Source organism: Lepidochelys kempii, chromosome 6 (genome assembly GCF_965140265.1).
Source record: "Lepidochelys kempii isolate rLepKem1 chromosome 6, rLepKem1.hap2, whole genome shotgun sequence".
In the NCBI taxonomy this organism is placed as follows: Eukaryota; Metazoa; Chordata; order Testudines; family Cheloniidae; genus Lepidochelys; species Lepidochelys kempii.
In genome coordinates, this window is record NC_133261.1 from 102,808,882 (window position 1) to 102,828,943 (window position 20,062).

The 20,062-nt window shown below is 45.6% G+C and overlaps 1 protein-coding gene across 4 annotated transcripts in view; it reads right to left on the reverse strand.

Moving 5' to 3' along the window:
• RPS6KA5 (ribosomal protein S6 kinase A5) overlaps nt 1–20,062 on the reverse strand; it is a 190,441-nt gene that overhangs the window by 68,446 nt on the left and 101,933 nt on the right. The window lies entirely within an intron of this gene.

Consider the following 20,062-nt stretch of genomic DNA (forward strand, 5'->3'; position numbering starts at 1 on the left):
GTTTACTGGGTGATTGCACAGTGGGATGTAAACGTGTGGGTGGCCAACCAGGTAGTGGCCCTGCAGATATCTTGAATCAGCACCTGGGCCAGGAAGGTTGCCAATGAGGCCTGTGCCTTGGTTGAATGGGCAGTTACAATCGCCGGCGGTGGCACTTTCACCTGTTTGTAGAAAAACCGGATGCAGGCAGTCCACCTGGGGAGTTCCCCACCTCCGGAAGATCACGCTGACCACCTCTGGATGGAGTGACCACTCATGGCAAGATGAAGTCTTGCTGAGGTGATCTACCAACACGTTCTTGGCCCTGGGGAGGTGTTCGGTCACTAGAAAAATGGCATGCTACACACAGAAGTTCCCCCCCCGAGGGAGCTCCTTGGCAAAGGGCTGATGACAGGGCTCTGCCTTGTTTGTTGATGTAAAACATCACATTGGTGTTATCCATCAGGATCTTTACCACCCTGCCCCTCAGATGAGGCAGGAAAGCCTAGCAGACCAAGTGAACCACTCTGAGCTCTCTGACGTTTAAGTAGAGGGAGCGATCACCTCGCAACTAACAACCTTGCATGCTAAGATTGCCCAGGTTTGCTCCGCACCCCAGGTCTAAGGCATTAGAGATCAGGGTCACCGACAGGGAGAGGAACGCAAAGGGGAATCCCTCCAACACCGATCCAGGGACCCACCACCATTTCAGTGACAACAGTACGTTGTCCAGCACCCTGACCACACAGTCTAGCTCATCCTGTTGCGGATGTAGACCAATGCCAGCTATGCTTGCAGGGGGTCTGAGATGGAGCCGTGCGTGCTGTACCATGTAAGTACAGGCTGCCATGTGGCCTAAAAATCTCGAGCACTTGTGAGTGGTGGTAAGAGTGTTGGCCCTCACATGCAAGATCAGGCTGGCCGTTGCTCGGAAATGGGCATCTGGGAGGAAAACTCTGGCCCAAGTGGAGTTGAGGACCGCCCCTGTAAATTATAGCCGTTGCACCAGTATCAGAGTCTATTTCTTTTATTAACAGACCCAGATCAAGACAGGAGGAACGTACCAGATCAAGGTTCCCCTGCACGTGATCCCGTGATCTTCCCTACAACCTTGATGAACCAATCATTGAGGTACGGATAAACCTGAACACCTTGATGCCTCAGGTAAGCAGCCTCTGGTGCCATGCACTTTGTGAACACTCTTGGGCCGATGAGAGTCCAAAGGGTAGCACATGAATTGGAAATGGCACTGGCCCACCACAAAATGGAGAACCATCCGTGCCCTTGGAAAATGGAGATATGAAGGTATGCGTCCTTCAAGCTGAGGGTGTCTGCCAGTATCCTGGATCCAGGGTGTGGATGATGGATGCCAGGGAGACCATGCAAAACTTCAACTTCTTGAAATATTTGTTGAAGCATCGCAGGTCCAAAATCGGTCTTAGGCCCTTTTTCCTTTTGGAATTAGGAAAGATTGGGAGAAGAACCCTTTTCCCCTCATTTACTGAGGACCACCTCTGCTGCCCCCAGCTGCAGGAGGTTTTCCACCTCCTTAACAAGGAGTTCCTCATGGAAGAGGAATGGGGTAAGAGTGGGGGTGGCTGAGAACTGCAGGGTGTAGCCCAAAGATGATATACTGAGCACCCAATGGTCTGAGGTTATTTGTGACCATGCCGACCAGAAGGTAAACAGGTGGTTGAGGAAGGAGTAGGAACGTGGATCCTGGGATCTGAATGAGGCATTGTCCTCAAGCACAGCATCAAAACGACTGCCTCTCAGCCCCTGGGTGTCTCAAAAGGCCGGGCAGGCAGGTGAGAGGACAAGGGGCAACACCCTCCCCCCACCCCCCGTCTTTCCTCCTGTAGGCACCGTGCCAAGGAGACCCTCAGGACCTAGGAGGTGGCTGGAACTGCTTTCTCACCAGTTGCAGAGTTTGGAGGCCCAGTGAGTGCAGAGTGACTTGGGAGTCTTTAAGGCCATGCAGTCTTGCATCCGTTAGCTCCGAGAAGAGCCCTGTGCCCTCACACGGAAGCCCTGGATGGAGGACTGCATTTCCTGGGACAGACCCGAGGATTGTAACTGGGAGCTGTGCCTCATCACCACTGCCCAGGCAACAACTCTGGCTGCTGAGTCTGCAGCGTCCCTGGCCATCTGAAGGGAGCCCCTTGCCACCGCCTTGCTCTCCTCCAGGATCATGGCAAACTCTTGGCGGAGGTCCTGTAGGAGGGCCTCTTTAAACTTGTTAAGGGAGTCCCACAGATTAGTTATACCTCCCCAAAAAAGCCTGGTTCTTGGACACCCAAAACCGTAGACTGGACGTTGCATACATTTTTCTGCCAAAAATGTCCTGTCTCTTGGCATCTATATTTTTAGGTGTGGTGCTAACCTGACCCTGCTTGTCCCTTTTGGTGGCTGCTGATACAACCAGCGACCCAGAGGGTGGGTGGGTATAGAGGTACTCAAACCCTTCGCAGGGACATAATACTTTTTTTCTGCCCATTTGGAAGTTGGCAGAATACATGAGGGGGTTTGCAACAGCGCCGTAGCAATCTTGAGAACCTCTTCATGGACTGGCAGCGCAACCCGTTCCGGGGCTGCAGCCAATAGCACATCAAAGAGAGTGTCCAACTGCTCTGCCAGCTCCTCAACTTCCAGATTTAGGTTGGAAGCCACCCTTTCTGAGGAGGGCCTGGTGCTCCTTAAAGTCTTTAGGAAGGCTGGTATGGGAAGGACCCACCACCATGGCTCCCTAGGTGTCGACACCTGCTCTCTTAGCCCTGTGTTGGAGTCCGCACCGTGCTCCGAGCCTGCCGCTGATGAAGCAGGAGGTGGCTTGTCTGAAACAGCCAGGTTGGAGTGGTGCAAATATGGCACCGGGATCAAGGGTTCCAATAAGGCCCTTTAGCTGGCCACTGGGCCCAGCTGCCACACAGCTGCTGTGGGTGCCATACTGGTCTCCGGAGCTGAAGGAGATCGGTGCTTCCTTGATGAAGGGCTGAACTCTGGTTCTGACTCAGACCAGTCACCTTCCAGGAACCAGGGTGAAGCCATGGAGGTTTATGTCTGGCGGCTTACTTTCAGTGCGAGGGACGGTGGGGACCAAAGTCTTTCCAATGAGCAGTGCCGGGGCAACGGAGACCGGTGCCATGGTGGCAAGCGGTCCCACTCCAGTGGTGACTGACACATTGAGGGTCATCTGGGGAGGTCTATGCTGGGGTGTTTGCTGGCAAGAAGCTGGCCATTGCTGGGAATACAGAGACCAGTGCCTTGAATTGGGCTATCTACACTGTGTTCAAGACGACCGTGAACACAGAGACGGGGAACTATGAGCCTGCTTCGGGGACCAGTGGCACTCCACTGCCCTTTGGGGTGGCCGCATGCATAGCTTGGCCTTGGGTTGTGGGTCCTTAGCTACATCTGATGTCGGGCACAGTGTAGGTGGCACCGGAAGGTGCATCAGGTCCCTAGCCACCTGGAAGGCCTCAGGCGCTGAAGGCACTAGTAGGTGCCAAGGTCCCCTGCCGCTCCGAGGAGTCGGAGGCAGATCCTGGGTGGGCAGGAGGTCCGACCAGAGCAGCACCCCCTTGCAGCTCCAGGGCAGGTGCATGGCCTGAACTGGGTCCTTTGCACAAAACCCCCTTCCTCTCCTTGGTCAGTGCCGATGAGCTGTGTTGTTTCTTTTGCCGCTTCTTGGACACTGGCAAGGGGGAAATGGTGCCGGCGGAGAGCTCCACATCGACACAGAGGTGCTGGGCGCAGAATCAGAGTGGGAGAGCTCCAATGCCGGGCGAAGTGCAGCCCTCAGTGAGGAGGGCCTTTAAGCAGATATCCCGCTCTTTCTGAGTCCCAGGACGAAAGGTTTTTGTTTGTTTTTTTTTACAAATTCTGCACTTCTCCTTTATGCGCGACTCTCCCAAGCACTTCAAGCAGCTGCTGTGGGAGTCACTAACAGGCATAGGCCTGTCGCAGGACGAAATGGGCATGCTTTTGCCTCGGGGCAAAGTCCCTGCTGGGACTCTAACTAAACACACACTTAAAACTTAATGACTAACTATTTGACAACTATGTACAAAGACGACAGTTAATAGGCTGTAAGAACCGCTATCACACTTGCAAAGCAAGAGGAAGGTGATCCAACCAACCATTACAGGCAGGAAGAAGGAACGGAGAGGGCGTAGGGCTGGTGGCACCTCCTATACCAGTGCACAATTGCAGCACTCCAGAAGGCACCACACCCAGCCCTACAGATACTGCGAAGGCAAAAAATTCTGACAACTGGGCACATGGGCGTGCACACACCTAGAATGGAATCAACATGAGCCAGAACTCAAAGAAGAATTTGGTTTCAGGCAAGATACAGGCATAACACAATATGTGATAAGGGAATTGCTCCCTATTGACCTTTTAACTTTTCCGCTAAATTACCTCAAGAGCAGATATTGTATAACTAGCACTGGTCAAAACACAGAATTTCCATTTCGCAGAAAACACTGATGTTTTCAGAGGGGGTAAAAAAAGCTAGTTCCAAATCAAACCAAAATGTCAAAATATCAAAAATTCCTGTAAAATGACATGTCCAAATTTTTTTTGTTTCAGGTCAATTGAAATACTTAGTTTTGATAAACATAAAAATGCTTGATTTTGACATTTTATAATATTTTATTTATTTTACAAATTGGTGTTGACATTGGTATGCTAATTGGAAAAAGTGGTATTCTAATTGGTGGTTTGGTAACTAATACTTGGTTTACTCTACGAGCATTCTAACTAGTCGTTTGTAATTGGTATTATAACTGTTAATTGGTTTAATAACTGGTAATTGTAGTATTGAAGTTGGTATAATAAAAATATAATATAAAATATAAAAATAAAATAATGATCTGGTGGAGCATCTTCCCCAATGTTAAGTGACTGCATGTGTTTATATATGAAAGAGAGTACGCCTGTGCATATTTTTATATATCACACATGAATATATATATTCAGATTACATATTGTATACATTCACATTAACACTTGGTTTGAATGTTCTGCCATCTGTTCCATTCATTTGTGAAACAAGGTGGGTGAGGTAATATTTTTTCTTGGACAAGCTCGTCTCTCTCAGCAACAGAAGTTGGCCCAATAAAAGATATTACCTCATCACATTATTTCTCTAATATCCTGGGACCAACAGCTACAATAACTCTTAATTTTGACCTGTGAAGATTGTTACTGAAGCATCAGATTGCTTATTAGATGAAGGGTAGTGAATACAAAGGGTTAAGTTTCCTCAAAATTTAGAGGATGACAGATTAAATACGTGAACAGCTGCAGAGGACATTAATGTCAGCATTGAAGAACATCTCTAGAGCCACTGAATCTAATCCAGGAGTCAGAGGGAAAGAAAGCACAGTCCTAAAATGAAGGGACTGAAGTCTGAAGGGTCATTATGATCCAGAGATTGAGTATGACTCCACTACTGTGGAGAACAATGAATAATGGACAACTAGGTATTAAAATATTAAAACAAAAAGTACCACACAAGAAAATTGTTAAGAACGAACAATCATATATAAAAAGAAATTCTACTATGTTCCTGCAGGAAACAACTTGATTAGAATTGATTTTTTAAAAAACTGTTAGTTCACATTCGCTTGGAGGTCAGGCCTGCTAGCTGTGAATTTGGTTGCTTCTTACTGGAGAAGACTAGTTGGGATGAAAATTTATTCCCCAGATTGTAATTTTCCCCAAATCGATTGGGGTCGCACTTTAATTTTGGTTTTCTTGTTATTAATCCAACTTCTGCTGCACCAAGCAAAATGAGCAGAAAAGTCTATTTCAGGCTGTATATTGGAGTTAAATAATATAATTATAAATAAATAATTGGATATGATGATATCATAATATACATAATATTACTACTATATTGGAGTAGAGGGCGGGCCCGGGTTCTCCCCAAACCTCCCAACTCCTCAGACACAGGAGGAGCTGACCCGGACTGTGGGTTTCACCAGAGGGGAGGTCTCTGGGCTGTTACCCGACCTACATGGTGGATCAGCAAAGACTTCAGGGATTGTTCTTCTCTTTTTCCCCATGCTGGCCAGTGATGAGGTTATCTGAGTGAACGGCAGATTTGAGCCATGAAAGTGGCTAAACTGAGAGCTGCCGTGAATCTCTGAGGCAAGCAAATCTGCCAATAAGCACAGGACCCACCAAGGTAGAGGAAGAACTTTGTCACAGCTGGTGTGAAGGGTGGGATATTGGTATGCTACAGTGTGGCGGAAGAAGGAGGGTGCTAAAAAAAAAAAAAAGGAGCAGGTTTATATTTTTTTTTTACTACAATGGAAGACACAGTGCGGGCACTGATACAAGCCACAGCTGCCCAGCAGGAGGCTACCCGTGTCCAGTCAGCCGCCCAACAAGAGGCAGTACGGCTGCAGCATGAGACTAATCACTTGCTGATGGACCAGGCCGCTCATGACCGTGCTATGTTACAGGAACTAGTAAACCAAGTGAAGGCCCTTACAGAGATGAACCATGGACATGATGAGACGCGGATCATACAGGCCAGCAATTGCCTGCAGAAAATGATGGGAGAGAATGACAGAGGCATACCACCTAGCCTTTGAGAGGACAGCCCGACAGGAGGCTTGGCCTCGAGATCAGTAGTCTGGCATCCTTGCCCCATTCCTGTGTGGGGAGTCCCAGAAGGCCTACTATGATCTGTCTGAAGAGACTGTGGCAGACTACCCCCAGCTGAAAGCAGAGATCCTGGCCAGATCTGGAGTAACGACCGCAGTGCGGGCTCATCAATATCACAAGAGGTGGTATCAGGAAAACAAAACCCTGCGGTCCCAATTATATGACCTCATCCATCTCGCACGAAAGTGGTTGCGAACTGAGTCCCGGAGTCCAGAAGAGATGCAAGAGGTTCTGGTCATCGTCCAATATATGAGGGGACTACCGCCAGACCTTCACGCCTGGATAAACCAGAACAAACCCGCCACTTACGACGAGGTTGTCACACTGGTAGAGAGGCGAAGGACGGTGAGGGAGCTGACCCGACCAGTTAAGAAAGAGGCACCCCGGGTTAAACTAGCAGCACCAAGCCCTAGAGCTCAGATGACTGGGCCATGAGGTGGGCCCAGGTGGAAAAAGAGAGAGGCTGAAGGCCCACCAGAAGCCACAAAGAGTCGGAACATGGAGTGGGAAAAGGATTGTGATGTTAGACTGCCCAAATCAAGAGACTGGGGAATGGCTAGGGCCCCATACAGATGTTACGTCTGCGGGGAATGTGGACACATAGCTGCACCGTGCCCCAATGCCGAGAAGCCAATGCAGTGTAACCTGGGGAACTGGGCAGACCCATGCTCCCTAATCCACCTTGTGGGGGGTCTCACTAACCCCACATATATACACAAGACCAGTGAAACTAAATGGGGTAGAGTCCACAGCACTGGTTGATTTGGGGCGTGCTATCACACTTATCTCAGGGAAGCTCATGAAGCATAGTCAGCTGCTGCAGGCTAAACGTACGGGGATAACATGCGTCCATGGGACAGTTAGTTATTACCCCACCATCCCAGTAAAAATCGAGACCCAAGGGAACACTACTAAGGTAGCAGCAGCTGTAGTCCCTAAACTCCAGTACCCGGTGCTCATAGGGAGGAACTTCCCAGGGTTTGGAGACTTGCTTCCAGTAGGGGGATTGGAGAAAGAGGGGAACCCTGAAATTAGTGAGGCATCCACAGTAGACTGTCAACCCCCAATCTTCTCTGAAATATCCCCAGATTTGTTCTCCACTCCCAGATAGGGTAGAAAGACGAAAAGGGAAAGAAGGGCAGCTGAGGCCTTGAGAAGCCAAATACTGACCCAAAGCCAGAGGGTTGCTCTCGTAGGTAGGCGGACCCAATCAGCTGAAAAGGAGGCCGCCCAGGAGGAAGAAGCACCCGAGTCTGACCCCCACACTCCAACTCCTCCGAACCAGTAGAGGCAGAGACTGGCCCCCTAGATCTCAGGCAGTTTAGTCCCGGGAGAGGAAATTTTGGACGGGACCAGGCTGAAGACCCAAGTTATGACAACATTAGGAAAGAGGTGACTGAAATAGATGGGGTCCCTGTGGAAGGGAAAACCCAGGGACCAGGACCCTACTTCATAATGAAGAAGGATCTCTTGTACCGGGTTGCACCAGTACAGGGGCAGAAGGTACAACAGATTCTAGTACCTCAAAAACACCAAAATGCTCTATTAAGTCTTGCCCATAGTCATCTTTTTGGGGTTAGAGAAGACTTTGGCACGAGTCCTATGACGATTCTTCTGGCCTGGAGTACATGAAGAAGTGCGTAGGTACTGTGCGTCCTGCCCAGAGTGTCAGCTGCACAGTCCCCATCCCAACTTGAGGGCACCTTTGGTATCCTTACCAATCATAGAGGTCCCGTTTGAGCGAATAGCCATGGACCTAGTAGGACCCCTAGAGAAGACTACCCAGGACCACCAATATATACTTGTCATTCTGGACTATGCTACACGGTACCCAGAAGCTGTCCTCTTCCGGAATACAGCCTCTAAAACAATAGCCAAAGAGCTAGTGGGGATCTTTGCCCGAGTGGGGCTACCAAAGTAGATACTAACAGACCAAGGAACCCCATTTAAGTCAAAGCTAATGAGGGACTTATGTGACCTACTCCACATACACACCCTGAGGACTTTGGTCTATCATCCACAGACCAATGGGCTGGTAGAAAGGTTTAACCGAACCCTGAAGGCTATGATAAGGAAGATGGTAAGTCAAGACAGGAAGGATTGGGACACTCTACTACCATACCTTATGTTTGCCATCCAGGAGGTACCTCAGGCCTCAACTGTGTTTTCTCCCTTTGAGCTATTATATGGGCACAACCCCCGCAGCATCTTGGACATAGCCAAGGAAATTTGGGAGGAGAAGCCCAATGAGGGGAAGAATGTAACTGAGCATGTGTTACAAATGAGGGACCGGATGGCGTGGGTCACTCCCATTGTGCAGGAACACCTAGAGAAGGTGTAAGAGGCCCAACAAGCTCAGTACAATCACCAAGCCAAAGTTCGGAAGTTCCAGCACGGAGACCAAGTAATGGTGCTGGTACCTACAACAGAGAGCAAACTTTTGGCCCAATGGCAAGGACCTAAAGAAATACTTAAACCCATAGGGGAGGTAAATTACAAGGTGCGACAACCAGGACACTGGAAACAAGAGCAAATATATCATGTCAACCTTCTGAAACCCAGACATGCACAAAAGGCATGCACAGCTGTCCAAAAAAACCTACCCCAGGAAAACAAGCCCTCTGAACAGGTGAGGGTGTCTCCCAATTTAATGCCATGAATGAGGTGAGGTGTCTGAGATGATCTTCCAGAACCAAGATGTGTTCTCATCAAAACTGGGTCGAACAACCGAAACATACCAACACATCATCACGAACCCTGGGGCCAGAGTAACAATGAGGCCCTACTGGATGCCAGCGGCCAAAAGGGAAGAAATAAAAGTGGAAGTAAAAAAAAATGCTGGAGGGGATCATTGAAGAATCCTGCAGTCAGTGGTCCCACCCAATTGTGTTAGTGCCCAAACCTGATGGCACCACAAGGTTTTGCAATGACTTCCAGCAACTAAACGAGGTATCCCAGTTCGACGCGTACCCCCATACCTCACATAGATAAACTAGTGGACCGTCTGGGCAATGCCTGGTACTTGACTACCTTAGACTTGACAAAGGGGTACTGGCAGATTCCCCTTGCAGAAGATGCACAGAAAAAGACTGCATTCTCTACACCAGAAGGTCTTTTCCAATATACTGTCCTCCCTTTTGGACTACATGGGGCCCCAGCTACCTTCCGGAGCCTCACGAACAAGTTATTATGCCTCCATAATCATTATGCTGCTGCCTACCTAGATGATGTGGTCATACATACTCCAGACTGGGAAATCCACCTAGAGAAGGTGGAGGCAGTCCTTGATACCTTCAGGTGAGCTGGCCTTACAGCAAACCCTGCCAAGTGCGCCAGAGGGTTTACAGAGGCCAAATATCTTGGCTACATTGTGGGAAAAGATCTGGTAAAACCCCAACTGAATAAGTTAGAGACCATCCAAAATTGGCCTTGTCCAAGTCACAAGAAACAAGTCCGGGCATTCCTAGGTGTGGTGGGGTATTACCGACAATTTATCCCCCATTTTGCCACAAGGGCAAGCCCTCTGACAGACCTAGCGAAGGCCCGTGGATCTGATCTGGTGAGATGGTCTGACGCAGCAGAGAGAGCGTTCACAGACCTACAGACTGCCCTCTGCAGTAACCCCATACTGATAGCCCCAGATTTCACCACGGAATATATTCTGCAGACGGATGCATCAGAAGTAGGGTTGTGGGCTATCCTATCACAGATGGTTGGTGAGGAGGAACACCCAGTTCTCTACCTCAGTAGGATACTCCTTTCGAGGGAACAAAAATATGCAGTGGTGGAGAGTGTGTGCCTGGCTGTAAAATGGGTCCTAATACATGAAGGGATCCAGTGAGAGATCCTCTGACAGTAGATGCTTGTCCTCTCATTGTCTCATAATAAGATGCAAACGGTGTCTCAGAAGATCTAAAGGCTTTAGATCTGTCAATATAGAATGAGAGGGCTCTGCAGACATAGAATGTATGTAGTCTCTCTTCATTCTTAGGGCTGTGCAGTTTAGGAAAGAAAATCAGTAGATGAATCACCTGATTTGGATGGAATTGTGATACTACCTCCAATACAAATTTCGGATGAAGCCATAAGAGACTTCATCCTTATAGAAAATTGTATACAGGGACCCATCATCAAAGCTTGTAACTCTCCTAGTGGATATTATCTACTAAAAAATGCTGTTTTACTAGACATGGAGAGCAGGAGGTTAAAGCTTAAAAAGTGATCTCATGAAACCTGACAGAACCAGATTAAGGTCCCAATGGGAAACAGGTGCTTTCAGCAGTGGGTAAAACTAATTAGAACTTTCATGAATCTCTAGCCCATAGGTTCAGAAAATATAGACTAGTCTTGAATAGGTCGGTGAAAGGCAGAGATGGCTGTCAGATGAACTTTTAAGGAACTCATATTCAGGCCTGACATTCAGTTCTAGAGGGTATTCTAAAATGACCTGAATCTGCAATGTAGATGGAGACACTTGGCAATGGTGTATCCAAATGGGAAACCTCTTCCACTTCATCAAGTAAGCAGATCTACAGGAATGCTTCCTTTTATGAATTAAATATTTTTAAATACCTCATAGCATATTTTCTCTGTAGCTGTTAGCCACTCAGCATCCACGCCATGAGGTGGAGGTGCTGAAATTGGAGTGCACCACCTTTCTGTGATCCTGTAATATTATGTCCTGGAGGACAAGAAACAGGAATGGAGATTGGATCAACAAAATACGCAGGTCTATGTACCAGTACTGTCTCAGTGAGGCCAAGGCTATGAGAATCATCCAGGCATGCTCTTGTTTTGGCTTCAGGTAGGGTAGGGGCAATCCCAGTTGGCGTTGCCAGAGGTCTACACACAGAAGTCTTTGCTAGTACTAAGGACAACTTCAGTACTGAAATGAATACCAGTACTCTTGAAAGTGGATCACCCAGCTAAGAGGAGGAGTGGGGAGTCTGGGCAGGAGGACTTCATTAGGCCTCTTGTCACTATATATGCTTGCAGCATCAGTGACAGAGATACGATCAGTAACCAAATGAAACACGGAAGACATTGGCAGTGGTGGAGCAGGGAGGATCCTCAGTGTCAGACTCCAAGGTTAAAAGAAACCATTGTGATCATCTAGATTGACCTCCTGTATAACAGGCCATAGAACTTTCCCAAAACACTTCCCAGAGCAGCTTTTAGAAAAGTATCTAATCATGATTTTAAAATTGCCAGTGATAGAGAATCCACCACAACCCTTGCTAAATTACCTCAACAATTAATTACCCTCACTGTTAATAAAAATGTATGCCTTATTTTCAGTCTGAATTTGTCTAGCTTCAACTTCTAATCACTGGATCATTTTATACCTATCTCTGCTAGACTGAAGAGGCAATTATTAAATATTTGTTCCCCCTATAGATACTAATAGACTAATCAAGTTACCCCTTAATCTTCTCTTTGTTAAAATAATAGATTGAGCCCTTTGAGTCTATCACTATAAGGCATGTTTTTCAATCATTTAGTCATTCTCATGACTCTTCTCTGAACCATCTCCAATTTATCAACATCCTTCTTGAACTGCTGGCAACAGAACTAGACACAGTATTCCAGCACCAGTGCCAAATACAGAGGTAAAATATTCTCCCTGTTCCTACTTGTGATTCCTGTTTATGCATCCCAGGATTGCATCAGTTCTTTTATCCACATCATCACACTGGGAGCTCATGTTCATCTGATTATCCATCACGAACCCCCATGTCTTTTTCTGAGTCACTGCTTCCCAGGATAGATTCTCCCATCCTGAAAGTATGTCTTACATTCTTTGTTCCTAGATGCATACCCTGATATTTAGCTATATGAAAATGCATATTGTTTGCTTTTGCCTAGTTTACTAAGGAAACCAGATAGTTCTGCATCAGTGACCTGTCCTCTTCATTATTTACCACTCCCCAAAATTTGTGTCATCTGCAAGTTTTATCAATGATGATTTTATGTTTTCTTTCAGATCATTAATAAAAATGTTTAAGAGTGCAGGGCCAAAAACTGATCCATGTGGGACTCCACTGGAAACACACCTCCTATCAAAAACCTATAACTATGTAACTACCACGTAAACTAAACTAATTACAGTAAAACCTGCCAGGAGTGATCACTCATGGGAGTTAGCAAAAGTGGTTGCTTGTAAGTGGTCTCTCTTCAAAGGTTTGCTATAAAATGGGCACTTTTATGATGTGAAGAAAGGCTACTATTGTTACCGATGTTTCAGGTTTAATTTTAATTGCCTTTTAAATGAACATTACATACAATACAGTACTGTACTTAAAATCTCTTGGTGGGTTTATTAATACAGTAGTTAATCAAAAGAGGAACTTTAGTACACTCATGCAAGTGCTTATTTCCTAGACTGAAGCCAAAAGAAATTTTTTACAATCACCTGTGTTATCAAAAAGTCCTGGTTTCAATCTACAGTAGTCTATATTTATTTGAAAAAGTCACTTATTCTTGTCTGCCTCTGTGACAACAGCTGCATGTTTACCATTTCTTCTGTGTTGAACAGCTCTAAAAGTCGGTTATTGTCCTTTTGAATGGCAAATGCTTTCATATCTTTAATCATTTTCTTGGCTTCAAGCACAGAAATGATTCTTTCCAGGAGTTCAGAATCACAAGTGCTATCCCCTTCATCATCATCCGTAGCAGTTTTTTTGTTACTGTGTGAGTCGTCACATGGCTTAAAATTTTCTTAGAGTTTTGCAGCAGGCTGTAACCAACCTGTGACTCTTCAGTTGTTGCAAGGTTCTCAATCTGGCACTTCTTCTCAATTAGCACACCAAAAAGACTTTGCGACATGTTAACTACCACAAGAGGGTAGTTCATCTTCTGGATGAATGTCTTCATTTGATGAATTGGCAGTTTACTTGGCCATGGTGAATCTGCATTTAGTGAAGCATTTGATGGTGCTTGGCTCAATCTGACTCCAGTGTACTGCATCAAAGAGTGAAACCATTTTCAAAAGCACTGGACCCAATAAAGTTACGTCAGATTTCATTTTCCTGAAGAATAATTTGAATTTTCATTTTCCAAAATTTCAGTTTTAAGGTTTGAATAACCCCAGCATTCATAGGCTGTAACATGGAAGTGCTGTCTGGGGGAAAAGCAGCAGAATTTAATGTTTGTGAGTTTAACATTGGGGTGGCATGGGGCATTATTCACAAACAGAATTTTATGTCCCTATAGTAGCAATTTGTGGTCAAATCATTGTAATCATTTTTCAAAAAGCTCCAAGTTCATCCATGCTTTTTTGTTGATTTCATATTCCATGGGCAACTCCTTGATATTCAATTTGCCAAAGCATCATGGCCATTGGGATTTACCGATCATTATAGGCTTTTCTTTATCTCCATTCATGTTGGTGCATAAAGCAAGGGCGATTCTTTCCTTTAAACTTTTCCCATTTGAACATTGCTTGCCATTGACATAGAGGTTTTGCTGATGCTGCTATCTTTAAAAAACAGTCTAGTTTCATATATATTGTAGATTTCAGATGGTTGATAATCCCATAGGAGTTCAGGTAACTTTTGTTTCCAATCTGAAACTGAATCTGGGTTAATGTCTCCACTCTCACCGCATGCTGTACCAAAGACAAGATTGTGCCTCCTCTTAAACAATTCAAGCCAGCCATTGCTAGCTTTAAATTCCCTATTTTCCAACTCTGCGAATTTCATGCCTTGCGCTTTTAAAAGTGGACTAGAGACATTTACATGACAAGCAACAGTGGATTTAAACCACTCATAAAAGTGAGAAAATTGACTTATTTGTTTCCAGTTTTGGCATATTTAATTTTTGTTGAAGAATTTGCATTTGACTCATAATCAGCAAGGATTCCTATCTTCTGTCATAAAAAGCTTTGGATTTGTGTTCTTCCAACTCCAAAATGTTCGGCAATTTGGTGGCAATTAGTACCAGCTTCTAGCTCTGATATTGCTTTAACACGTTGCTCCAGTGTAAGAAGCACTTTTTCTTTTATGCTTCCATGTTGACTTTTTAGTTTTAAACTGTAATTTACAATAGCGTACACCTTTCGTTTCAACATGTTCACATCTTTCTTTCAAGTCCTTATTTTTTCAAGTTCAACTTCTGGCTCATGTTGTGCATGATGCTGTATAATGCCCTAACTGTAACGAACAAAAGAAAAAAATCTTTTGCTAGAAACATCAAAGAAACATACTGATAAGTGAAGATCAGCTTCTCCAACACATTTGTTTTTAGGGGTGGGAGTAAGAAAATGTGGTCACTGGTTGCACATGACAGGTTGTTGCTCTTCACAGCTAAATTACAAGGAAAAACGTTCTGTGGCCTCTCCAAATAGTCACTCAGGACAGGTGGTCTCTCTTGAGGTGGTTGTTAAGGCAGGTTTTACTGTACACACAAAAAAAGCATTGATAAGCACTGAACAGTAGTTAACTGTGAGGCAGACTCCGACTTGTAGCCACAAGTGGTCAGAAGGAACGGAGATGGGTCAGGGAGGCCAATCCTTTATGCCCTTGGTTGTAGGATGCATACACCATCCTGATGATACTGTTGATCAAAAATCTCCAGCTCAACTGCACTTTGCATGCGCACACCTAAAGTGGAATATGTATGTGCACAAGCACTTGAAGAAGCAGCTCTGCTTATTTCTTGGCTGGTCTTAGGTCATGTAAGGTTCATGATAGTATTGGGCAGGGAGATGCTGCTTGAAGGAAGACTGCTGTCATGCTTGCTTCCTTCTTGGGGCTGGAACAAACCCTTACACTGGAGTCCTCTAATAAACGGAGTCTCATCTGTTTTGGAACGGAAATGTTTATTGCTCTCAAAGGGAAAGATCTAGATTGTAGTTTGGACATCCCTTGGGATCCCAGAGGACTGAAGCCAGGAAGACCATCCCACTGCCTCTGACGTGGACACAACATACACTGCAGTGTCAGATATGTCCAGCATAGCCTGTAGGAAGTGCGAGCTATCAACTATCACTCACAATCATCATGGCTTTCAGTTCCTCTTGATGTTTTTATCATAGCTTGTCTTCAAACTGAGGCAGCTTATAGTAACTTAAGTGATCATACTTGGAGAAGAGGAACTGATAATTAGACTTATGCATCTGGTGTTCAAAGAAGTGTAGTTTCTTCAGGTCCTTCTCCCAGCATGTGGATCTGGGAAGTCCTTTTTGTTCTGAACTTTCCTGGACAGCTCCCGCTACCAGCAAACACAGTACTGGGTGGAAATAAATATATTAAAATCCCCTACAAGGGACCTGGTATCTCCTGTCAGATCTCTTGGGTGTAACCAGAATGGTGTGTGCCACATGATTCTCTCAGGCTACAACAGTCTTTTGTTTATAGGGTTAACAAATCTGCCAGGCATGGAAGGATGCAAGATGTTCAACAGTTTGTGAAGTCTGCACCACTTCCAGAGGTACATCTAGATGGTCTGACTTTAACTTGATGAGGTCCTGGAACTTCTTAAAGTTCATCCATTGAGGCAGGTGTATAGGGTTTTATTGCCTCAGCTGGGTAGAGAATCAGACAATTGCACCAGGGACCAGTAGTTTCTTCCCCTTACAAGAAATGCTTTCTCTCATTATCCTCCTCCTACCTTTACAAGATCAAAGACTAGAATAGTTGGATCTGGCTGGAATGGTCTATACCAGAGATAAGCAACCTTTGGCATGCAGACCGCCAGGGTAAGCCCCCTGGCAGGCCGGGCCGGTTTGTTTACCTGCCACATCTGTAGGTTTGGCCAATCGCAACTCTCACTGATCGCGGTTCATCGTTCCAGGCCAACGGGGCCTGCGGGAAGCGGTGCGGGCCAAGGGATGCTGCTGCTTCCTGCAGCCCCCACTGGCCTGGAGCGGTGAACTGACGCCAGTGGAAGCGGTGATCGGCTGAACCTGCGGACATGGCAGATAAACAGACCGGCCTGCCCCACCAGGGGGCTTACCCTGGCAGGCCGCGTGCCAAAGGTTAACAATCCCTGGTCTACACTGCCTATTTGGAGAGTGAGATCCAATTCTGGAGCAGGTAGATGATGTAGGCTTGTGCGAATACTGCTGCACACCCCAGAGCATCCAGTAGGACCATGGCTGGTAGGGTAAAAGTACTGAGGTGGGGGACATATGGGGGTTACCAGGTAGATTGTTCCCTACAAGTCCCAGATCTTTTTCTGATCTCTTATACAACCCTCCCCCACGTGCCTTCCTGACTCCTTTTGTGTTACCCAATCAGGGGAGAAGGTAGGTGAGTGACAGGACAACCTCCTGTATTTAGATGGGGATGAAGAAAAGAAATGTACTTCATCCAAGGGAAGGGTGGAACATGCAATCTCTGAGGGGAAAAGGTTGGCACTGGATATACCTCCTTAAACTATCATACCAATGATTCAGTAACTAAAGGTCTAGATACTATCTACCTCAGCCTCTCTTGAAGAGGCAATTCTAGTACCAGGCCAACAGTTAAGTCAATCAATACCATATATGCTTTACATAGACACACAACAGGTATCAAAAGTACTGAGTACCAAGGAACACAGTTCCAAAGTGACCAATATGGAGGCACCTGGTACCAACATTGGCAACTAAGCATCAGTACGAAGAGAAATACGGTAATAGATTTAGTGCGTACCATCACCCTCAAATGGAAGGACATTGCTCTCTTAGTAATTAGTACCAGGGCACCTGAGGAAGCCTTTTCAGGCTTCTGGCCCTTAGGAGGTAGAGTCTGAGAGGAATCAGAAGTTTGCTTTTTTCTTGTGGCTTGATTTGCCAGGCATGAGAGAAGATGACCTGCATCTTGTCTAATCCCTGGAGCCAGGCTCCTTTCTGCCAATCAGAGGTCATCAACATAAGAATGATAGCAGATGACTGGAGCCTCCTAGATGTAGCCCAGGACATCCAGGTGGAATCTCTGCTTACTGAGGCACTAACAAAGAAGGGCTGATTGGAGAACTGTGGTCTATCTCTGTCCTTCCTTTCTTTGTCTGAAGAAGCTTGCCTTAAGATCTTGAGAAACAACAACTTCAAGCAGGTTTCTATAGCCTTCTGAGTTCCCTTCAAGAAGGAGCAACATACGAAGCATTGCTTGGGAATGTGTCGTTCTCCTAAGCAGAACAGTCACTGAAAGTGCCCATTAATTGGCACTGAAGCTTCAAATAAGGGGCAGGTTTTGAACCCTGGAGATTAAGCTTCTGCCACATAGCGACTATGTACGAAAGATGGATCTAGCTTAAACTGAACTAAACACACATACACTTAGAAAATATATGCCAAAGGGCAATGAAAAACTATTACCTACTGTAAAGTTGCTGTGGTTCTTCGAATAACGGTAGGTGACTAACAAGTAGTTGGCTCAAGCCTGAAAGTGGGAAGAGGAGTCCTACATAAAGAGTTACTGTGGGACAGCCCTACCAAAGTTGGCATCTGATCTGGAAGCCTGAACCAAGGAGTAAATGAAGCTAAATATACGAACGGAGCTCCAGGAGCAGACAAATATTTCAGATATTGTTATATTACCAAAGCAAGTGGTGGAAGCTGCCAGAGCTCTAGTGGAATGGGCTCTCATTTGAATTGGAGGATCCTTCTTAGCTATCTGATAGCAAGTCTTAATACAGTCCAAAACCAATTTAGATAACCTGTGGTGGAAATAGATTGCTCTCTGACCCTTTCTGCAAAAGGCAGAAACAGCCTAGAAGTGGCTAAAAATGACTTAATTCTGTCTAATAAAAGGACAATACCCTTACCACATTAGGTTTCTGAGGTTTTGCTTCACCAGGAGTAGAAAGGATTTGGGAAAAAAATGGTATGTGGGAAGACTGAGATGGAAATCAAGACTAAATTAGGAAGGAATTTGGCTTGAGGCCTAAGGGTGACCTTGTATTTATGAAATACCACTTACGGTGGACCTGCCATAAGAACCTGGAATTCTTTCAATCACCAAGCTGAAGTAATAGCCACAAGAAAGGCAGTTTGCACTGAAAGAGGGGAGAGACAGCAGGTCACCCCAGGTTCAAAGGTGCATCCCATTAATCCAGTGGAAATTAAGCTCATGTTCCAGAAAGGGGGAGGCTTCCCCACAGATGGAAAGGCATAAATGAGGTACTTCAAAAATCTTGGCACCATAAGAAGTGAAAATATAGCGTAACCCTGAAACAGAGACTGTGGTTAAAACTTACCCTACGAGGTCTGATAGTGTCAAGTTTGCTTCAGGGTAAGAAAATACTTCAGGATAGCTGAGATTGTGGTATGTAACAGAGAGAGCTGATGCTGAGCCACACAGACCTCTTCCATTTAGCTTTGTAAATCATTTTCATGGAGGGTTTCCTACTTTGCAATAAGACATTCTAGTCTTCAGATGAGCAACTTCTCTGTAAGGAAGTCAGCCAACCAGCACATAAGGCTGTCAAGTGCAAAGATTTTATAGATTTCACTGTTATCATCTGCTTTAACTTCCTGTAACACAAGCCATATAACTTCCCCAAAATAATTCCCTTTTTAATTTAAAAAAAATACATTGGGACCAGGTGCCGAATTCAGCCCTGGTTCTGGGAGTCTAATTCGGGGAGAAGTGGCAGGATGATCAGAAGATGGGGTGATCAGTGAACCAAAATGGTCTGTCCCATGTTAAGGCTATCATGATCACATGACCTGTGTCCTGTTCAGTTTTCTCAGAACCCTGGATATCAGGGGAATTGATGGGAAGGTACAGAACAATTTCGGTGTCTATGGCTGGAGAAACGCATCTGTCAGAGAACCGGGACTCTAGTCCCCTCTGGAACAAAATATCGTACATTTGTTGAGATGTGTACCAAACAGGTCCACATTTTAGAGTCCCCACCTGAGGAAGATGTCATGGAGTACTCAGTTGCTGAGAGACCATACATGATTCTCTCAAAAAATGATAGATAATTACTGGGGTAATGTGATGGAGCATGCACGAATTCTAAAGATGTGTTGCCTGTTGACAGAGTGGGGAAGATCTTGTCCACCCATTTCTATTGGTATAATGCAGGGCAGTGGTGATGTCTATGAACACTTGCATAGCGAGGCCTTGAAGGATGGTCAGAAAAAACTTGCATGATAATCTAATGGCCCTGAGCTCCAGCATATTTATACAGCATGATCTCCTATGCAAACTATACCCCTTAAATCTGAAAACAGCTAAGATGGGGTCTGCAACCTTCAGTGAAAGTGTCAGTTGCCTAGGTCTGGTGGGGAGAGACACCGAAAAGTAAAATCCATTGCACACCTGCAGTGGTTCTACATACTTTCCACTCTTTACTGAAGACAGGACTTCTGAAAGGATCATGAACAAGAGATCCATGCCATGTCTGTTGGATACATATACTGATCTTAATCATTCTTGCAGAGGCCTGAACATTTCATGGATGTCTTCAC